The sequence below is a fragment of the Narcine bancroftii genome, chromosome 1 (assembly GCF_036971445.1).
Source record: "Narcine bancroftii isolate sNarBan1 chromosome 1, sNarBan1.hap1, whole genome shotgun sequence".
Taxonomy (NCBI): domain Eukaryota; kingdom Metazoa; phylum Chordata; class Chondrichthyes; order Torpediniformes; family Narcinidae; genus Narcine; species Narcine bancroftii.
This window is the reverse complement of record NC_091469.1, coordinates 116,094,675-116,117,261: the sequence shown is the minus strand read 5'-3', so window position 1 is coordinate 116,117,261 and position 22,587 is coordinate 116,094,675. Positions and strand designations below refer to the sequence as shown.

Genomic DNA, 22,587 nt, shown 5'->3' with positions numbered 1-22,587 from the left:
GTTTGTTAATATAGTGGACAATATCTGGTAGTTTAATGGACAGTATTTGGTAGTATAATGGACAGTATAGTGGACAATATTTGTTAATATAGTGGACAATATCTGGTAGATTAATGTACAGTATTTGGTAGTATAATGGACAGTATAGAGGACAATATTTGTTAATATAGTGGACAATATCTGGTAGTATAATTGACAGTATTTGCTAGTATAATGGACAGTGTAGTGGACAATATTTGTTAATATAGTGGACAATATCTGGTAGTATAATGGACAGTATTTGGGAGTATAATGGACAGTATAGTGGACAATATTTGTTAATATAGTGGACAATATCTGGTAGTATAATGGACAGTATTTGCTAGTATAATGGACAGTATAGTGGACAATATTTGTTAATATAGTGGACAATATCTGGTAGTATAATTGACAGTATTTGCTAGTATAATGGACAGTATAGTGGACAATATTTGTTAATATAGTGGACAATATCTGGTAGTTTTATTGACAGTATTTGCTAGTATAATGGACAGTATAGAGGACAATATTTGTTAATATAGTGGACAATATCTGGTAGTATAATTGACAGTATTTGCTAGTATAATGGACAGTATAGTGGACAATATTTGTTAATATAGTGAACAATATCTGGTAGTATAATTGACAGTATTTGCTAGTATAATGGACAGTATAGAGGACAATATTTGTAAATATAGTGGACAATATCTGGTAGTATACTTGACAGTATTTGGGAGTATAATGGACAGTATAGTGGACAATATTTGTTAATATAGTGGACAATATCTGGTAGTATAATGGACAGTAATTGGTAGTATAATGGACAGTATAGTGGACAATATTTGTTAATATAGTGGACAATATCTGGTAGTTTAATGGACAGTATTTGGGAGTATAATGGACAGTATAGTGGACAATGTTTGTTAATATAGTGGACAATATCTGGTAGTTTAATGGACAGTATTTGCTAGTATAATGGACAGTATAGAGGACAATATTTGTTAATATAGTGGACAATATCTGGTAGTATAATTGACAGTATTTGCTAGTATAATGGACAGTATAGTGGACAATATTTGTTAATATAGTGAACAATATCTGGTAGTATAATTGACAGTATTTGCTAGTATAATGGACAGTATAGAGGACAATATTTGTAAATATAGTGGACAATATCTGGTAGTATACTTGACAGTATTTGGGAGTATAATGGACAGTATAGTGGACAATATTTGTTAATATAGTGGACAATATCTGGTAGTATAATGGACAGTAATTGGTAGTATAATGGACAGTATAGTGGACAATATTTGTTAATATAGTGGACAATATCTGGTAGTTTAATGGACAGTATTTGGGAGTATAATGGACAGTATAGTGGACAATGTTTGTTAATATAGTGGACAATATCTGGTAGTTTAATGGACAGTATTTGCAAGTATAATGGACAGTATAGTGGACAATATTTATTAATATAGTGGACAATATCTGGTAGTTTAATGGACAGTATTTGGGAGTATAATGGACAGTATAGTGGACAATATTTGTTAATATAGTGGACAATATCTGGTAGTATAATGGACAGTATTTGCTAATATAATGGACAGTATAGTGGACAATGTTTGTTAATATAGTGGACAATATCTGGTAGTTTAATGGACAGTATTTGGGAGTATAATGGACAGTATAGTGGACAATATTTGTTAATATAGTGGACAATATCTGGTAGTATAATGGACAGTATTTGCTAGTATAATGGACAGTATAGTGGACAATATTTGTTAATATAGTGGACAATATCTGCTAGTATAATTGACAGTATTTGTTAGTATAATGGACAGTATAGTGGACAATATTTGTTAATATAGTGGACAATATCTGGTAGTATAATGGACAGTATTTGCTAGTATAATGGACAGTATAGTGGACAATGTTTGTTAATATAGTGGACAATATCTGGTAGTATAATGGACAGTATTTGGGAGTATAATGGACAGTATAGTGGACAATATTTGTTAATATAGTGGACAATATCAGGTAGTATAATGGTCAGTATTTGGGAGTATAATGGACAGTATAGTGGACAATATTTCTTAATATAGTGGACAATATTTGGTTGTACAATTGACAGTATAGTAGAAAATATTTGGTAGTATAATGGACAGTATTTGGTAGTATAATGGACAGTATAGTGGACAATATTTGTTAATATAGTGGACAATACCTGGTTGTATAATGGACAGTATTTGGTAGTATTATGGACAGTATAGTGGACAATATTTGTTAATATAGTTGAAATTACTTGGTGGTATAATGGACAGTATTTGGGAGTATAATTGACAGTATAGTGGACAATACTTGTTAATATAGTGGACAATATCTGGTAGTATAATGGACAGTATTTGGGAGTATAATGGACAGTATAGTGGACAATACTTGTTAATATAGTGGACAATATTTGGTTGTATAATTGTCAGTATAGTGGACAATATTTGGTAGTATAATGGACAGTATTTGGTAGTATAATGGACAGTATAGTTGACAATATTTTTTAATATAGTTGACAATATCTGGTTGTATAATTCACAGTATTTGGTAGTAAAATGGACAGTATAGTGGTCAATATTTGTTAATATAGTGGACAATATCTGATAGCATAATGGACAGTATTTGGTAGTATAATGGACAGTATAGTGGACAATATTTGTTAATATAGTGGACAATATCTGGTAGTATAATTGACAGTATTTGGTAGTATAATGGACAGTATAGTGGACAATATTTGTTAATATAGTGGACAATATCTGGTAGTATAATGGACAGTATTTGGTAGTATAATGGACAGTATAGTGGACAATATTTGTTAATATAGTGGACAATATCTGGTAGTATAATGGACAGTATTTTGTAGTATAATTGACAGTATAGTGGACAATATTTGTTAAAATAGTAGACAATATTTGTTCGTATATTGGACAGTATTTGGTAGTATATTGGACAGTATAGTAGACAATATTTGTTAATATAGTGGACAATATCTGGTAGTATATTTGACAGTATTTGGTAGTATAATGGACAGTATAGTGGACAATATTTGTTAATATAGTGGACAATATCTGGTAGTATAATTGACAGTATTTGGGAGTATAATGGACAGTATAGTGGACAATATTTGTTAATATAGTGGACAATATCTGGTAGTATAATGGACAGTATTTGCTAGTATAATGGACAGTATAGTGGACAATATTTGTTAATATAGTGGACAATATCTGGTAGTATAATTGACAGTATTTGCTAGTATAATGGACAGTATAGTGGACAATATTTGTTAATATAGTGGACAATATCTGGTAGTTTTATTGACAGTATTTGCTAGTATAATGGACAGTATAGAGGACAATATTTGTTAATATAGTGGACAATATCTGGTAGTATAATTGACAGTATTTGCTAGTATAATGGACAGTATAGTGGACAATATTTGTTAATATAGTGAACAATATCTGGTAGTATAATTGACCGTATTTGCTAGTATAATGGACAGTATAGAGGACAATATTTGTAAATATAGTGGACAATATCTGGTAGTATACTTGACAGTATTTGGGAGTATAATGGACAGTATAGTGGACAATATTTGTTAATATAGTGGACAATATCTGGTAGTATAATGGACAGTAATTGGTAGTATAATGGACAGTATAGTGGACAATATTTGTTAATATAGTGGACAATATCTGGTAGTTTAATGGACAGTATTTGGGAGTATAATGGACAGTATAGTGGACAATGTTTGTTAATATAGTGGACAATATCTGGTAGTTTAATGGACAGTATTTGGGAGTATAATGGACAGTATAGTGGACAATATTTATTAATATAGTGGACAATATCTGGTAGTTTAATGGACAGTATTTGGGAGTATAATGGACAGTATAGTGGACAATATTTGTTAATATAGTGGACAATATCTGGTAGTATAATGGACAGTATTTGCTAATATAATGGACAGTATAGTGGACAATGTTTGTTAATATAGTGGACAATATCTGGTAGTTTAATGGACAGTATTTGGGAGTATAATGGACAGTATAGTGGACAATGTTTGTTAATATAGTGGACAATATCTGGTAGTTTAATGGACAGTATTTGGGAGTATAATGGACAGTATAGTGGACAATATTTGTTAATATAGTGGACAATATCTGGTAGTTTAATGGACAGTATTTGGGAGTATAATGGACAGTATAGTGGACAATATTTGTTAATATAGTGGACAATATCTGGTAGTATAATTGACAGTATTTGCTAGTATAATGGACAGTATAGTGGACAATGTTTGTTAATATAGTGGACAATATCTGGTAGTTTAATGGACAGTATTTGGGAGTATAATGGACAGTATAGTGAACAATGTTTGTTAATATAGTGGACAATATCTGGTAGTTTAATGGACAGTATTTGGGAGTATAATGGACAGTATAGTGGACAATGTTTGTTAATATAGTGGACAATATCTGGTAGTTTAATGGACAGTATTTGGGAGTATAATGGACAGTATAGTGGACAATATTTGTTAATATAGTGGACAATATCTGGTAGTATAATGGACAGTATTTGCTAGTATAATGGACAGTATAGTGGACAATATTTGTTAATATAGTGGACAATATCTGCTAGTATAATTGACAGTATTTGTTAGTATAATGGACAGTATAGTGGACAATATTTGTTAATATAGTGGACAATATCTGGTAGTATAATGGACAGTATTTGCTAGTATAATGGACAGTATAGTGGACAATGTTTGTTAATATAGTGGACAATATCTGGTAGTATAATGGACAGTATTTGGGAGTATAATGGACAGTATAGTGGACAATATTTGTTAATATAGTGGACAATATCAGGTAGTATAATGGTCAGTATTTGGGAGTATAATGGACAGTATAGTGGACAATATTTCTTAATATAGTGGACAATATTTGGTTGTACAATTGACAGTATAGTAGAAAATATTTGGTAGTATAATGGACAGTATTTGGTAGTATAATGGACAGTATAGTGGACAATATTTGTTAATATAGTGGACAATACCTGGTTGTATAATGGACAGTATTTGGTAGTATTATGGACAGTATAGTGGACAATATTTGTTAATATAGTTGAAATTACTTGGTGGTATAATGGACAGTATTTGGGAGTATAATTGACAGTATAGTGGACAATACTTGTTAATATAGTGGACAATATCTGGTAGTATAATGGACAGTATTTGGGAGTATAATGGACAGTATAGTTGACAATATTTTTTAATATAGTTGACAATATCTGGTTGTATAATTCACAGTATTTGGTAGTATAATGGACAGTATAGTGGTCAATATTTGTTAATATAGTGGACAATATCTGATAGCATAATGGACAGTATTTGGTAGTATAATGGACAGTATAGTGGACAATATTTGTTAATATAGTGGACAATATCTGGTAGTATAATTGACAGTATTTGGTAGTATAATGGACAGTATAGTGGACAATATTTGTTAATATAGTGGACAATATGTGGTAGTATAATGGACAGTATTTGGTAGTATAATGGACAGTATAGTGGACAATGTTTGTTAATATAGTGGACAATATCTGGTAGTTTAATGGACAGTATTTGGGAGTATAATGGACAGTATAGAGGACAATATTTGTTAATATAGTGGACAATATCTGGTAGTATAATGGACAGTATTTGGTAGTATAATGGACAGTATAGAGGACAATATTTGTGAATATAGTGGACAATATCTGGTAGTATAATGGACAGTATATGGGAGTATAATGGTCAGTATAGTGGACAATGTTTGTTAATATAGTGGACAATATCTGGTAGTTTAATGGACAGTATTTGGGAGTATAATGGACAGTATAGTGGACAATATTTGTTAATATAGTGGACAATATCTGGTAGTTTAATGGACAGTATTTGGGAGTATAATGGACAGTATAGTGGACAATATTTGTTAATATAGTGGACAATATCTGGTAGTATAATGGACAGTATTTTCTAGTATAATGGACAGTATAGTGGACAATGTTTGTTAATATAGTGGACAATATCTGGTAGTTTAATGGACAGTATTTGGGAGTATAATGGACAGTATAGTGGACAATGTTTGTTAATATAGTGGACAATATCTGGTAGTTTAATGGACAGTATTTGGGAGTATAATGGACAGTATAGTGGACAATATTTATTAATATAGTGGACAATATCTGGTAGTTTAATGGACAGTATTTGGGAGTATAATGGACAGTATAGTGGACAATATTTGTTAATATAGTGGACAATATCTGGTAGTATAATGGACAGTATTTGCTAATATAATGGACAGTATAGTGGACAATGTTTGTTAATATAGTGGACAATATCTGGTAGTATAATTGACAGTATTTGGTAGTATAATGGACAGTATAGTGGACAATATTTGTTAATATAGTGGACAATATGTGGTAGTATAATGGACAGTATTTGGTAGTATAATGGACAGTATAGTGGACAATGTTTGTTAATATAGTGGACAATATCTGGTAGTTTAATGGACAGTATTTGGGAGTATAATGGACAGTATAGAGGACAATATTTGTTAATATAGTGGACAATATCTGGTAGTATAATGGACAGTATTTGGTAGTATAATGGACAGTATAGAGGACAATATTTGTGAATATAGTGGACAATATCTGGTAGTATAATGGACAGTATATGGGAGTATAATGGTCAGTATAGTGGACAATGTTTGTTAATATAGTGGACAATATCTGGTAGTTTAATGGACAGTATTTGGGAGTATAATGGACAGTATAGTGGACAATATTTGTTAATATAGTGGACAATATCTGGTAGTTTAATGGACAGTATTTGGGAGTATAATGGACAGTATAGTGGACAATATTTGTTAATATAGTGGACAATATCTGGTAGTATAATGGACAGTATTTTCTAGTATAATGGACAGTATAGTGGACAATGTTTGTTAATATAGTGGACAATATCTGGTAGTTTAATGGACAGTATTTGGGAGTATAATGGACAGTATAGTGGACAATGTTTGTTAATATAGTGGACAATATCTGGTAGTTTAATGGACAGTATTTGGGAGTATAATGGACAGTATAGTGGACAATATTTATTAATATAGTGGACAATATCTGGTAGTTTAATGGACAGTATTTGGGAGTATAATGGACAGTATAGTGGACAATATTTGTTAATATAGTGGACAATATCTGGTAGTATAATGGACAGTATTTGCTAATATAATGGACAGTATAGTGGACAATGTTTGTTAATATAGTGGACAATATCTGGTAGTTTAATGGACAGTATTTGGGAGTATAATGGACAGTATAGTGGACAATGTTTGTTAATATAGTGGACAATATCTGGTAGTTTAATGGACAGTATTTGGGAGTATAATGGACAGTATAGTGGACAATATTTGTTAATATAGTGGACAATATCTGGTAGTTTAATGGACAGTATTTTGGAGTATAATGGACAGTATAGTGGACAATATTTGTTAATATAGTGGACAATATCTGGTAGTATAATGGACAGTATTTGCTAGTATAATGGACAGTATAGTGGACAATGTTTGTTAATATAGTGGACAATATCTGGTAGTTTAATGGACAGTATTTGGGAGTATAATGGACAGTATAGTGGACAATGTTTGTTAATATAGTGGACAATATCTGGTAGTTTAATGGACAGTATTTGGGAGTATAATGGACAGTATAGTGGACAATGTTTGTTAATATAGTGGACAATATCTGGTAGTTTAATGGACAGTATTTGGGAGTATAATGGACAGTATAGTGGACAATATTTGTTAATATAGTGGACAATATCTGGTAGTATAATGGACAGTATTTGCTAGTATAATGGACAGTATAGTGGAAAATATTTGTTAATATAGTGGACAATATCTGGTAGTATAATTGACAGTATTTGGTAGTATAATGGACAGTATAGTGGACAATATTTGTTAATATAGTGGACAATATCTGGTAGTATAATGGTCAGTATTTGGAGTATAATGGACAGAATAGTGGACAATATTTCTTAATATAGTGGACAATATTTGGTTGTATAATTGACAGTATAGTAGAAAATATTTGGTAGTATAATGGACAGTATTTGGTAGTATGATGGACAGTATAGTGGACAATATTTGTTAATATCGTGGACAATACCTGGTTGGATAATGGACAGTATTTGGTAGTATTATGGACAGTATAGTGGACAATATTTGTTAATATAGTTGAAATTACTTGGTGGTATAATGGACAGTATTTGGGAGTATAATTGACAGTATAGTGGACAATACTTGTTAATATAGTGGACAATATTTGGTAGTATAATGGACAGTATTTGGTAGTATAATGGACAGTATAGTTGACAATATTTTTTAATATAGTTGACAATATCTGGTTGTATAATTCACAGTATTTGGTAGTAAAATGGACAGTATAGTGGTCAATATTTGTTAATATAGTGGACAATATCTGATAGCATAATGGACAGTATTTGGTAGTATAATGGACAGTATAGTGGACAATATTTGTTAATATAGTGGACAATATCTGGTAGTATAATTGACAGTATTTGTTAGTATAATGGACAGTATAGTGGACAATATTTGTTAATATAGTGGACAATATCTGGTAGTATAATGGACAGTATTTGCTAATATAATGGACAGTATAGTGGACAATGTTTGTTAATATAGTGGACAATATCTGGTAGTTTAATGGACAGTATTTGGGAGTATAATGGACAGTATAGTGGACAATGTTTGTTAATATAGTGGACAATATCTGGTAGTTTAATGGACAGTATTTGGTAGTATAATGGACAGTATAGTGGACAATATTTGTTAATATAGTGGACAATATCTGGTAGTATAATGGACAGTATTTGGTAGTATAATGGACAGTATAGTGGACAATATTTGTTAATATAGTGGACAATATCTGGTAGTATAATGGACAGTATTTTGTAGTATAATTGACAGTATAGTGGACAATATTTGTTAAAATAGTAGACAATATTTGTTCGTATATTGGACAGTATTTGGTAGTATATTGGACAGTATAGTCGACAATATTTGTTAATATAGTGGACAATATCTGGTAGTATATTTGACAGTATTTGGTAGTATAATGGACAGTACAGTGGACAATATTTGTTAATATAGTGGACAATATCTGGTAGTATAATTGACAGTATTTGGGAGTATAATGGACAGTATAGTGGACAATATTTGTTAATATAGTGGACAATATCTGGTAGTATAATGGACAGTATTTGGTAGTATAATGGACTGTATAGTGGACAATATTTGTTAATATAGTGGACAATATCTGGTAGATTAATGGACAGTATTTGGGAGTATAATGGACAGTATAGACGACAATATTTGTTAATATAGTGGACAATATCTGGTAGTATAATTGACAGTATTTGCTAGTTTAATGGACAGTGTAGAGGACAATATTTGTTAATATAGTGGACAATATCTGGTAGTATAATTGACAGTATTTGCTAGTATAATGGACAGTATAGTGGACAATATTTGTTAATATAGTGGACAATATCTGGTAGTATAATGGACAGTATTTGCTAGTATAATGTACAGTAAAGTGAACAATATTTGTTAATATAGTGGACAATATCTGGTAGTATAATTGACAGTGTTTGGTAGTATAATGGACAGTATAGTGGACAATATTTTTTAATATAGTGGACAATATCTGGTAGTATAATTGACAGTATTTGCTAGTATAATGGACAGTATAGAGGACAATATTTGTTAATATAGTGGACAATATCTGGTAGTATAATTGACAGTATTTGCTAGTATAATGGACAGTATAGTGGACAATATTTGTTAATATAGTGGACAATATCTGGTAGTATAATTGACAGTATTTGCTAGTATAATGGACAGTATAGTGGACAATATTTGTTAATATAGTTGACAATATCTGGTAGTATAATTGACAGTATTTGCTAGTATAATGGACAGTATAGTGGACAATATTTGTTAATATAGTGGACAATATCTGGTAGTATAATTGACAGTATTTGCTAGTATAATGGACAGTATAGAGGACAATATTTGTTAATATAGTGGACAATATCTGGTAGTATAATTGACAGTATTTGGGAGTATAATAGACAGTATAGTGGACAATATTTGTTAATATAGTGGACAATATCTGGTAGTATAATGGACAGTATTTGGTAGTATAATGGACAGTATAGTGGACAATATTTGTTAATATAGTGGACAATATCTGGTAGATTAATGGACAGTATTCGGGAGTATAATGGACAGTATAGAGGACAATATTTGTTAATATAGTGGACAATATCTGGTAGATTAATTGACAGTATTTGCTAGTATAATGGACAGTATAGTGGACAATATTTGTTAATATAGTGGAAAATATCTGATAGCATAATGGACAGTATTTGGGAGTATAATGGAAAGTATAGTGGACAATATTTGTTAATATAGTGGACAATATCTGGTAGTATAATGGACAGTATTTGGTAGTATAATGGACAGTATAGTGGACAATATTTGTTAATATAGTGGACAATATCTGGTAGTTTAATGGACAGTATTTGGGAGTATAATGGACAGTATAGACGACAATATTTGTTAATATAGTGGACAATATCTGGTAGTATAATGGACAGTATTTGGTAGTATAATGGACAGTATTGTGGACAATGTTTGTTAATATAGTGGACAATATCTGGTAGTTTAATGGACAGTATTTGGTAGTATAATGGACAGTATAGTGGACAATATTTGTTAATATAGTGGACAATATCTGGTAAATTAATGGACAGTATTTGGTAGTATAATGGACAGTATAGAGGACAATATTTGTTAATATAGTGAACAATATCTGGTAGTATAATTGACAGTATTTGCTAGTATAATGGACAGTGTAGTGGACAATATTTGTTAATATAGTGGACAATATCTGGTAGTATAATGGACAGTATTTGGGAGTATAATGGACAGTTAAGTGGACAATATTTGTTAATATAGTGGACAATATCTGGTAGTATAATGGACAGTATTTGCTACTATAATGGACAGTATAGTGGACAATATTTGTTAATATAGTGGACAATATCTGGTAGTATAATTGACAGTATTTGCTAGTATAATGGACAGTATAGTGGACAATATTTGTTAATATAGTGGACAATATCTGGTAGTATAATTGACAGTATTTGCTAGTATAATGGACAGTATAGAGGACAATATTTGTTAATATAGTGGACAATATCTGGTAGTATAATTGACAGTATTTGCTAGTATAATGGACAGTATAGTGGACAATATTTGTTAATATAGTGAACAATATCTGGTAGTATAATTGACAGTATTTGCTAGTATAATGGACAGTATAGAGGACAATATTTGTAAATATAGTGGACAATATCTGGTAGTATAATTGACAGTATTTGGGAGTATAATGGACAGTATAGTGGACAATATTTGTTAATATAGTGGACAATATCTGGTAGTATAATGGACAGTAATTGGTAGTATAATGGACAGTATAGTGGACAATATTTGTTAATATAGTGGACAATATCTGGTAGATTAATGGACAGTATTTGGGAGTATAATGGACAGTATAGAGGACAATATTTGTTAATATAGTGACAATATCTGGTAGTATAATTGACAGTATTTGCTAGTATAATGGACAGTATAGAGGACAATATTTGTTAATATAGTGGACAATATCTGGTAGTATAATGGACAGTATTTGGGAGTATAATGGACAGTATAGTGGACAATATTAGTTAATATAGTGGACAATATCTGGTAGTATAATGGACAGTATTTGCTAGTATAATGGACAGTATACTGGACAATATTTGTTAATATAGTGGACAATATCTGGTAGTATAATTGACAGTATTTGCTAGTATAATGGACAGTATAGTGGACAATATTTGTTAATATAGTGGACAATATCTGGTAGTATAATTGACAGTATTTGCTAGTATAATGGACAGTATAGAGGACAATATTTGTTAATATAGTGGAGAATATCTGGTAGTATAATTGACAGTATTTGCTAGTATAATGGACAGTATAGTGGACAATATTTGTTAATATAGTGGACAATATCTGGTAGTATAATGGACAGTATTTGCTAGTATAATGGACAGTATAGTGGACAATGTTTGTTAATATAGTGGACAATATCTGGTAGTATAATCGACAGTATTTGCTAGTATCATGGACAGTATAGTGGACAATGTTTGTTAATATAGTGGACAATATCTGGTAGTATAATGGACAGTATTTGCAAGTATAATGGACAGTATAGTGGACAATGTTTGTTAATATAGTGGACAATATCTGGTATTATAATGGACAGTATTTGCTAGTATAATGGACAGTATAGTGGACAATGTTTGTTAATATAGTGGACAATATCTGGTAGTATAATGGACAGTATTTGGGAGTATAATGGACAGTATAGTGGACAATGTTTGTTAATATAGTGGACAATATCTGGTAGTTTAATGGACAGTATTTGGGAGTATAATGGACAGTATAGAGGACAATATTTGTTAATATAGTGGACAATATCTGGTAGTATAATTGACAGTATTTGGGAGTATAATGGACAGTATAGTGGACAATATTTGTTAATATAGTGGACAATATCTGGTAGTATAATGGACAGTATTTGGTAGTATAATGGACAGTATAGTGGACAATATTTGTTAATATAGTGGACAATATCTGGTAGATTAATGGACAGTATTTGGGAGTATAATGGACAGTATAATATTTGTTAATATAGTGGACAATATCTGGTAGTATAATTGACAGTATTTGCTAGTATAATGGACAGTATAGAGGACAATATTTGTTAATATAGTGGACAATATCTGGTAGTATAATGGACAGTATTTGGTAGTATAATGGACAGTATAGAGGACAATATTTGTTAATATAGTGGACAATATCTGGTAGTATAATTGACAGTTTTGCTAGTATAATGGACAGTATAGAGGACAATATTTGTTAATATAGTGGACAATATCTGGTAGTATAATTGACAGTATTTGGGAGTATAATGGACAGTATAGTGGACAATATTTGTTAATATAGTGGACAATATCTGGTAGTATAATGGACAGTATTTGGTAGTATAATGGACAGTATAGTGGACAATATTTGTTAATATAGTGGACAATATCTGGTAGATTAATGGACAGTATTTGGGAGTATAATGGACAGTATAATATTTGTTAATATAGTGGACAATATCTGGTAGTATAATTGACAGTATTTGCTAGTATAATGGAGAGTATAGAGGACAATATTTGTTAATATAGTGGACAATATCTGGTAGTATAATGGACAGTATTTGGGAGTATAATGGACAGTATAGTGGACAATATTTGTTAATATAGTGGACAATATCTGGTAGTATATTGGACAGTATTTGCTAGTATAATGGACAGTATAGAGGACAATATTTGTTAATATAGTGGACAATATCTGGTAGTATAATTGACAGTATTTGCTAGTATAATGGACAGTATAGAGGACAATATTTGTTAATATAGTGGACAATATCTGGTAGTATAATTGACAGTATTTGCTAGTATAATGGACAGTATAGAGGACAATATTTGTTAATATAGTGGACAATATCTGGTAGTATAATTGACAGTATTTGGGAGTATAATGGACAGTATAGTGGACAATATTTGTTAATATAGTGGACAATATCTGGTAGTATAATGGACAGTATTTGGTAGTATAATGGACAGTATAGTGGACAATATTTGTTAATATAGTGGACAATATCTGGTAGATTAATGGACAGTATTTGGGAGTATAATGGACAGTATAATATTTGTTAATATAGTGGACAATATCTGGTAGTATAATTGACAGTATTTGCTAGTATAATGGACAGTATAGAGGACAATATTTGTTAATATAGTGGACAATATCTGGTAGTATAATGGACAGTATTTGGTAGTATAATGGACAGTATAGAGGACAATGTTTGTTAATATAGTGGACAATATCTGGTAGTATAATTGACAGTATTTGCTAGTATAATGGACAGTATAGAGGACAATATTTGTTAATATAGTGGACAATATCTGGTAGTATAATTGACAGTATTTGGGAGTATAATGGACAGTATAGTGGACAATATTTGTTAATATAGTGGACAATATCTGGTAGTATAATGGACAGTATTTGGTAGTATAATGGACAGTATAGTGGACAATATTTGTTAATATAGTGGACAATATCTGGTAGATTAATGGACAGTATTTGGGAGTATAATGGACAGTATAATATTTGTTAATATAGTGGACAATATCTGGTAGTATAATTGACAGTATTTGCTAGTATAATGGACAGTATAGAGGACAATATTTGTTAATATAGTGGACAATATCTGGTAGTATAATGGACAGTATTTGGGAGTATAATGGACAGTATAGTGGACAATATTTGTTAATATAGTGGACAATATCTGGTAGTATAATGGACAGTATTTGCTAGTATAATGGACAGTATAGAGGACAATATTTGTTAATATAGTGGACAATATCTGGTAGTATAATTGACAGTATTTGCTAGTATAATGGACAGTATAGAGGACAATATTTGTTAATATAGTGGACAATATCTGGTAGTATAATTGACAGTATTTGCTAGTATAATGGACAGTATAGTGGACAATATTTGTTAATATAGTGGACAATATCTGGTAGTATAATTGACAGTATTTGCTAGTATAATGGACAGTATAGAGGACAATATTTGTTAATATAGTGGACAATATCTGGTAGTATAATGGACAGTATTTGGGAGTATAATGGACAGTATAGTGGACAATATTTGTTAATATAGTGGACAATATCTGGTAGTATAATGGACAGTATTTGGGAGTATAATGGACAGTATAGAGGACAATATTTGTTAATATAGTGGACAATATCTGGTAGTATAATGGACAGTATTTGGGAGTATAATGGACAGTATAGAGGACAATATTTGTTAATATAGTGGACAATATCTGGTAGTATAATGGACAGTATTTGGGTGTATAATGGACAGTATAGAGGACAATATTTGTTAATATAGTGGACAATATCTGGTAGTATAATTGACAGTATTTGCTAGTATAATGGACAGTATAGAGTACAATATTTGTTAATATAGTGGACAATATCTGGTAGTATAATTGACAGTATTTGCTAGTATAATGGACAGTATAGAGGACAATATTTGTTAATATAGTGGACAATATCTGGTAGTATAATTGACAGTATTTGGGAGTATAATGGACAGTATAGTGGACAATATTTGTTAATATAGTGGACAATATCTGGTAGTATAATGGACAGTATTTGGTAGTATAATGGACAGTATAGTGGACAATATTTGTTAATATAGTGGACAATATCTGGTAGATTAATGGACAGTATTTGGGAGTATAATGGACAGTATAATATTTGTTAATATAGTGGACAATATCTGGTAGTATAATTGACAGTATTTGCTAGTATAATGGACAGTATAGAGGACAATATTTGTTAATATAGTGGACAATATCTGGTAGTATAATTGACAGTATTTGGGAGTATAATGGACAGTATAGTGGACAATATTTGTTAATATAGTGGACAATATCTGGTAGTATAATGGACAGTATTTGGTAGTATAATGGACAGTATAGTGGACAATATTTGTTAATATAGTGGACAATATCTGGTAGATTAATGGACAGTATTTGGGAGTATAATGGACAGTATAATATTTGTTAATATAGTGGACAATATCTGGTAGTATAGTTGACAGTATTTGCTAGTATAATGGACAGTATAGAGGACAATATTTGTTAATATAGTGGACAATATCTGGTAGTATAATGGACAGTATTTGGGAGTATAATGGACAGTATAGTGGACAATATTTGTTAATATAGTGGACAATATCTGGTAGTATAATGGACAGTATTTGCTAGTATAATGGACAGTATAGTGGACAATATTTATTAATATAGTGGACAATATCTGGTAGTTTAATGGACAGTATTTGGGAGTATAATGGACAGTATAGTGGACAATATTGGTTAATATAGTGGACAATATCTGGTAGTATAATGGACAGTATTTGCTAATATAATGGACAGTATAGTGGACAATGTTTGTTAATATAGTGGACAATATCTGGTAGTTTAATGGACAGTATTTGGGAGTATAATGGACAGTATAGTGGACAATATTTGTTAATATAGTGGACAATATCTGGTAGTATAATGGACAGTATTTGCTAGTATAATGGACAGTATAGTGGACAATATTTGTTAATATAGTGGACAATATCTGCTAGTATAATTGACAGTATTTGTTAGTATAATGGACAGTATAGTGGACAATATTTGTTAATATAGTGGACAATATCTGGTAGTATAATGGACAGTATTTGCTAGTATAATGGACAGTATAGTGGACAATGTTTGTTAATATAGTGGACAATATCTGGTAGTATAATGGACAGTATTTGGGAGTATAATGGACAGTATAGTGGACAATATTTGTTAATATAGTGGACAATATCAGGTAGTATAATGGTCAGTATTTGGGAGTATAATGGACAGTATAGTGGACAATATTTCTTAATATAGTGGACAATATTTGGTTGTACAATTGACAGTATAGTAGAAAATATTTGGTAGTATAATGGACAGTATTTGGTAGTATAATGGACAGTATAGTGGACAATATTTGTTAATATAGTGGACAATACCTGGTTGTATAATGGACAGTATTTGGTAGTATTATGGACAGTATAGTGGACAATATTTGTTAATATAGTTGAAATTACTTGGTGGTATAATGGACAGTATTTGGGAGTATAATTGACAGTATAGTGGACAATACTTGTTAATATAGTGGACAATATCTGGTAGTATAATGGACAGTATTTGGGAGTATAATGGACAGTATAGTGGACAATACTTGTTAATATAGTGGACAATATTTGGTTGTATAATTGTCAGTATAGTGGACAATATTTGGTAGTATAATGGACAGTATTTGGTAGTATAATGGACAGTATAGTTGACAATATTTTTTAATATAGTTGACAATATCTGGTTGTATAATTCACAGTATTTGGTAGTAAAATGGACAGTATAGTGGTCAATATTTGTTAATATAGTGGACAATATCTGATAGCATAATGGACAGTATTTGGTAGTATAATGGACAGTATAGTGGACAATATTTGTTAATATAGTGGACAATATCTGGTAGTATAATTGACAGTATTTGGTAGTATAATGGACAGTATAGTGGACAATATTTGTTAATATAGTGGACAATATCTGGTAGTATAATGGACAGTATTTGGTAGTATAATGGACAGTATAGTGGACAATATTTGTTAATATAGTGGACAATATCTGGTAGTATAATGGACAGTATTTTGTAGTATAATTGACAGTATAGTGGACAATATTTGTTAAATAGTAGACAATATTTGTTCGTATATTGGACAGTATTTGGTAGTATATTGGACAGTATAGTAGACAATATTTGTTAATATAGTGGACAATATCTGGTAGTATATTTGACAGTATTTGGTAGTATAATGGACAGTATAGTGGACAATATTTGTTAATATAGTGGACAATATCTGGTAGTATAATTGACAGTATTTGGGAGTATAATGGACAGTATAGTGGACAATATTTGTTAATATAGTGGACAATATCTGGTAGTATAATGGACAGTATTTGGTAGTATAATGGACTGTATAGTGGACAATATTTGTTAATATAGTGGACAATATCTGGTAGATTAATGGACAGTATTTGGGAGTATAATGGACAGTATAGACGACAATATTTGTTAATATAGTGGACAATATCTGGTAGTATAATTGACAGTATTTGCTAGTATAATGGACAGTGTAGAGGACAATATTTGTTAATATAGTGGACAATATCTGGTAGTATAATTGACAGTATTTGCTAGTATAATGGACAGTATAGTGGACAATATTTGTTAATATAGTGGACAATGTCTGGTAGTATAATGGACAGTATTTGCTAGTATAATGGACAGTATAGTGACAATATTTGTTAATATAGTGGACAATATCTGGTAGTATAATTGACAGTGTTTGGTAGTATAATGGACAGTATAGTGGACAATATTTTTTAATATAGTGGACAATATCTGGTAGTATAATTGACAGTATTTGCTAGTATAATGGACAGTATAGAGGACAATATTTGTTAATATAGTGGACAATATCTGGTAGTATAATTGACAGTATTTGCTAGTATAATGGACAGTATAGTGGACAATATTTGTTAATATAGTGGACAATATCTGGTAGTATAATTGACAGTATTTGCTAGTATAATGGACAGTATAGTGGACAATATTTGTTAATATAGTGGACAATATCTGGTAGTATAATTGACAGTATTTGCTAGTATAATGGACAGTATAGTGGACAATATTTGTTAATATAGTGGACAATATCTGGTAGTATAATTGACAGTATTTGCTAGTATAATGGACAGTATAGAGGACAATATTTGTTAATATAGTGGACAATATCTGGTAGTATAATTGACAGTATTTGGGAGTATAATGGACAGTATAGTGGACAATATTTGTTAATATAGTGGACAATATCTGGTAGTATAATGGACAGTATTTGGTAGTATAATGGACAGTATAGTGGACAATATTTGTTAATATAGTGGACAATATCTGGTAGATTAATGGACAGTATTTGGGAGTATAATGGACAGTATAGAGGACAATATTTGTTAATATAGTGGACAATATCTGGTAGTATAATTGACAGTATTTGCTAGTATAATGGACAGTATAGTGGACAATATTTGTTAATATAGTGGAAAATATCTGATAGCATAATGGACAGTATTTGGGAGTATAATGGAAAGTATAGTGGACAATATTTGTTAATATAGTGGTCAATTTCTGGTAGTATAATGGACAGTATTTGGTAGTATAATGGACAGTATAGTGGACAATATTTGTTAATATAGTGGACAATATCTGGTAGTTTAATGGACAGTATTTGGGAGTATAATGGACAGTATAGACGACAATATTTGTTAATATAGTGGACAATATCTGGTAGTATAATGGACAGTATTTGGTAGTATAATGGACAGTATTGTGGACAATGTTTGTTAATATAGTGGACAATATCTGGTAGTTTAATGGACAGTATTTGGTAGTATAATGGACAGTATAGTGGACAATATTTGTTAATATAGTGGACAATATCTGGTAGATTAATGTACAGTATTTGGTAGTATAATGGACAGTATAGAGGACAATATTTGTTAATATAGTGGACAATATCTGGTAGTATAATTGACAGTATTTGCTAGTATAATGGACAGTGTAGTGGACAATATTTGTTAATATAGTGGACAATATCTGGTAGTATAATGGACAGTATTTGGGAGTATAATGGACAGTATAGTGGACAATATTTGTTAATATAGTGGACAATATCTGGTAGTATAATGGACAGTATTTGCTAGTATAATGGACAGTATAGTAGACAATATTTGTTTAATATAGTGGACAATATCTGGTAGTATAATTGACAGTATTTGCTAGTATAATGGACAGTATAGTGGACAATATTTGTTAATATAGTGGACAATATCTGGTAGTTTTATTGACAGTATTTGCTAGTATAATGGACAGTATAGAGGACAATATTTGTTAATATAGTGGACAATATCTGGTAGTATAATTGACAGTATTTGCTAGTATAATGGACAGTATAGTGGACAATATTTGTTAATATAGTGAACAATATCTGGTAGTATAATTGACAGTATTTGCTAGTATAATGGACAGTATAGAGGACAATATTTGTAAATATAGTGGACAATATCTGGTAGTATACTTGACAGTATTTGGAGTATAATGGACAGTATAGTGGACAATATTTGTTAATATAGTGGACAATATCTGGTAGTATAATGGACAGTAATTGGTAGTATAATGGACAGTATAGTGGACAATATTTGTTAATATAGTGGACAATATCTGGTAGTTTAATGGACAGTATTTGGGAGTATAATGGACAGTATAGTGGACAATGTTTGTTAATATAGTGGACAATATCTGGTAGTTTAATGGACAGTATTTGCTAGTATAATGGACAGTATAGAGGACAATATTTGTTAATATAGTGGACAATATCTGGTAGTATAATTGACAGTATTTGCTAGTATAATGGACAGTATAGTGGACAATATTTGTTAATATAGTGAACAATATCTGGTAGTATAATTGACAGTATTTGCTAGTATAATGGACAGTATAGAGGACAATATTTGTAAATATAGTGGACAATATCTGGTAGTATACTTGACAGTATTTGGGAGTATAATGGACAGTATAGTGGACAATATTTGTTAATATAGTGGACAATATCTGGTAGTATAATGGACAGTAATTGGTAGTATAATGGACAGTATAGTGGACAATATTTGTTAATATAGTGGACAATATCTGGTAGTTTAATGGACAGTATTTGGGAGTATAATGGACAGTATAGTGGACAATGTTTGTTAATATAGTGGACAATATCTGGTAGTTTAATGGACAGTATTTGCTAGTATAATGGACAGTATAGTGGACAATATTTATTAATATAGTGGACAATATCTGGTAGTTAATGGACAGTATTTGGGAGTATAATGGACAGTATAGTGGACAATATTTGTTAATATAGTGGACAATATCTGGTAGTATAATGGACAGTATTTGCTAATATAATGGACAGTATAGTGGACAATGTTTGTTAATATAGTGGACAATATCTGGTAGTTTAATGGACAGTATTTGGGAGTATAATGGACAGTATAGTGGACAATATTTGTTAATATAGTGGACAATATCTGGTAGTATAATGGACAGTATTTGCTAGTATAATGGACAGTATAGTGGACAATATTTGTTAATATAGTGGACAATATCTGCTAGTATAATTGACAGTATTTGTTAGTATAATGGACAGTATAGTGGACAATATTTGTTAATATAGTGGACAATATCTGGTAGTATAATGGACAGTATTTGCTAGTATAATGGACAGTATAGTGGACAATGTTTGTTAATATAGTGGACAATATCTGGTAGTATAATGGACAGTATTTGGGAGTATAATGGACAGTATAGTGGACAATATTTGTTAATATAGTGGACAATATCAGGTAGTATAATGGTCAGTATTTGGGAGTATAATGGACAGTATAGTGGACAATATTTCTTAATATAGTGGACAATATTTGGTTGTACAATTGACAGTATAGTAGAAAATATTTGGTAGTATAATGGACAGTATTTGGTAGTATAATGGACAGTATAGTGGACAATATTTGTTAATATAGTTGACAATACCTGGTTGTATAATGGACAGTATTTGGTAGTATTATGGACAGTATAGTGGACAATATTTGTTAATATAGTTGAAATTACTTGGTGGTATAATGGACAGTATTTGGGAGTATAATTGACAGTATAGTGGACAATACTTGTTAATATAGTGGACAATATCTGGTAGTATAATGGACAGTATTTGGGAGTATAATGGACAGTATAGTGGACAATACTTGTTAATATAGTGGACAATATTTGGTTGTATAATTGTCAGTATAGTGGACAATATTTGGTAGTATAATGGACAGTATTTGGTAGTATAATGGACAGTATAGTTGACAATATTTTTTAATATAGTTGACAATATCTGGTTGTATAATTCACAGTATTTGGTAGTAAAATGGACAGTATAGTGGTCAATATTTGTTAATATAGTGGACAATATCTGATAGCATAATGGACAGTATTTGGTAGTATAATGGACAGTATAGTGGACAATATTTGTTAATATAGTGGACAATATCTGGTAGTATAATTGACAGTATTTGGTAGTATAATGGACAGTATAGTGGACAATATTTGTTAATATAGTGGACAATATCTGGTAGATTAATGTACAGTATTGGTAGTATAATGGACAGTATAGAGGACAATATTTGTTAATATAGTGGACAATATCTGGTAGTATAATTGACAGTATTTGCTAGTATAATGGACAGTGTAGTGGACAATATTTGTTAATATAGTGGACAATATCTGGTAGTATAATGGACAGTATTTGGGAGTATAATGGACAGTATAGTGGACAATATTTGTTAATATAGTGGACAATATCTGGTAGTATAATGGACAGTATTTGCTAGTATAATGGACAGTATAGTGGACAATATTTGTTAATATAGTGGACAATATCTGGTAGTATAATTGACAGTATTTGCTAGTATAATGGACAGTATAGTGGACAATATTTGTTAATATAGTGGACAATATCTGGTAGTTTTATTGACAGTATTTGCTAGTAT

General features: G+C 30.6%; 1 protein-coding gene across 1 annotated transcript in view; it reads left to right on the top strand.

The window, feature by feature from the left end:
* Positions 1–22,587, top strand: part of fam151b (family with sequence similarity 151 member B) — a 404,076-nt gene that overhangs the window by 110,736 nt on the left and 270,753 nt on the right. The window lies entirely within an intron of this gene.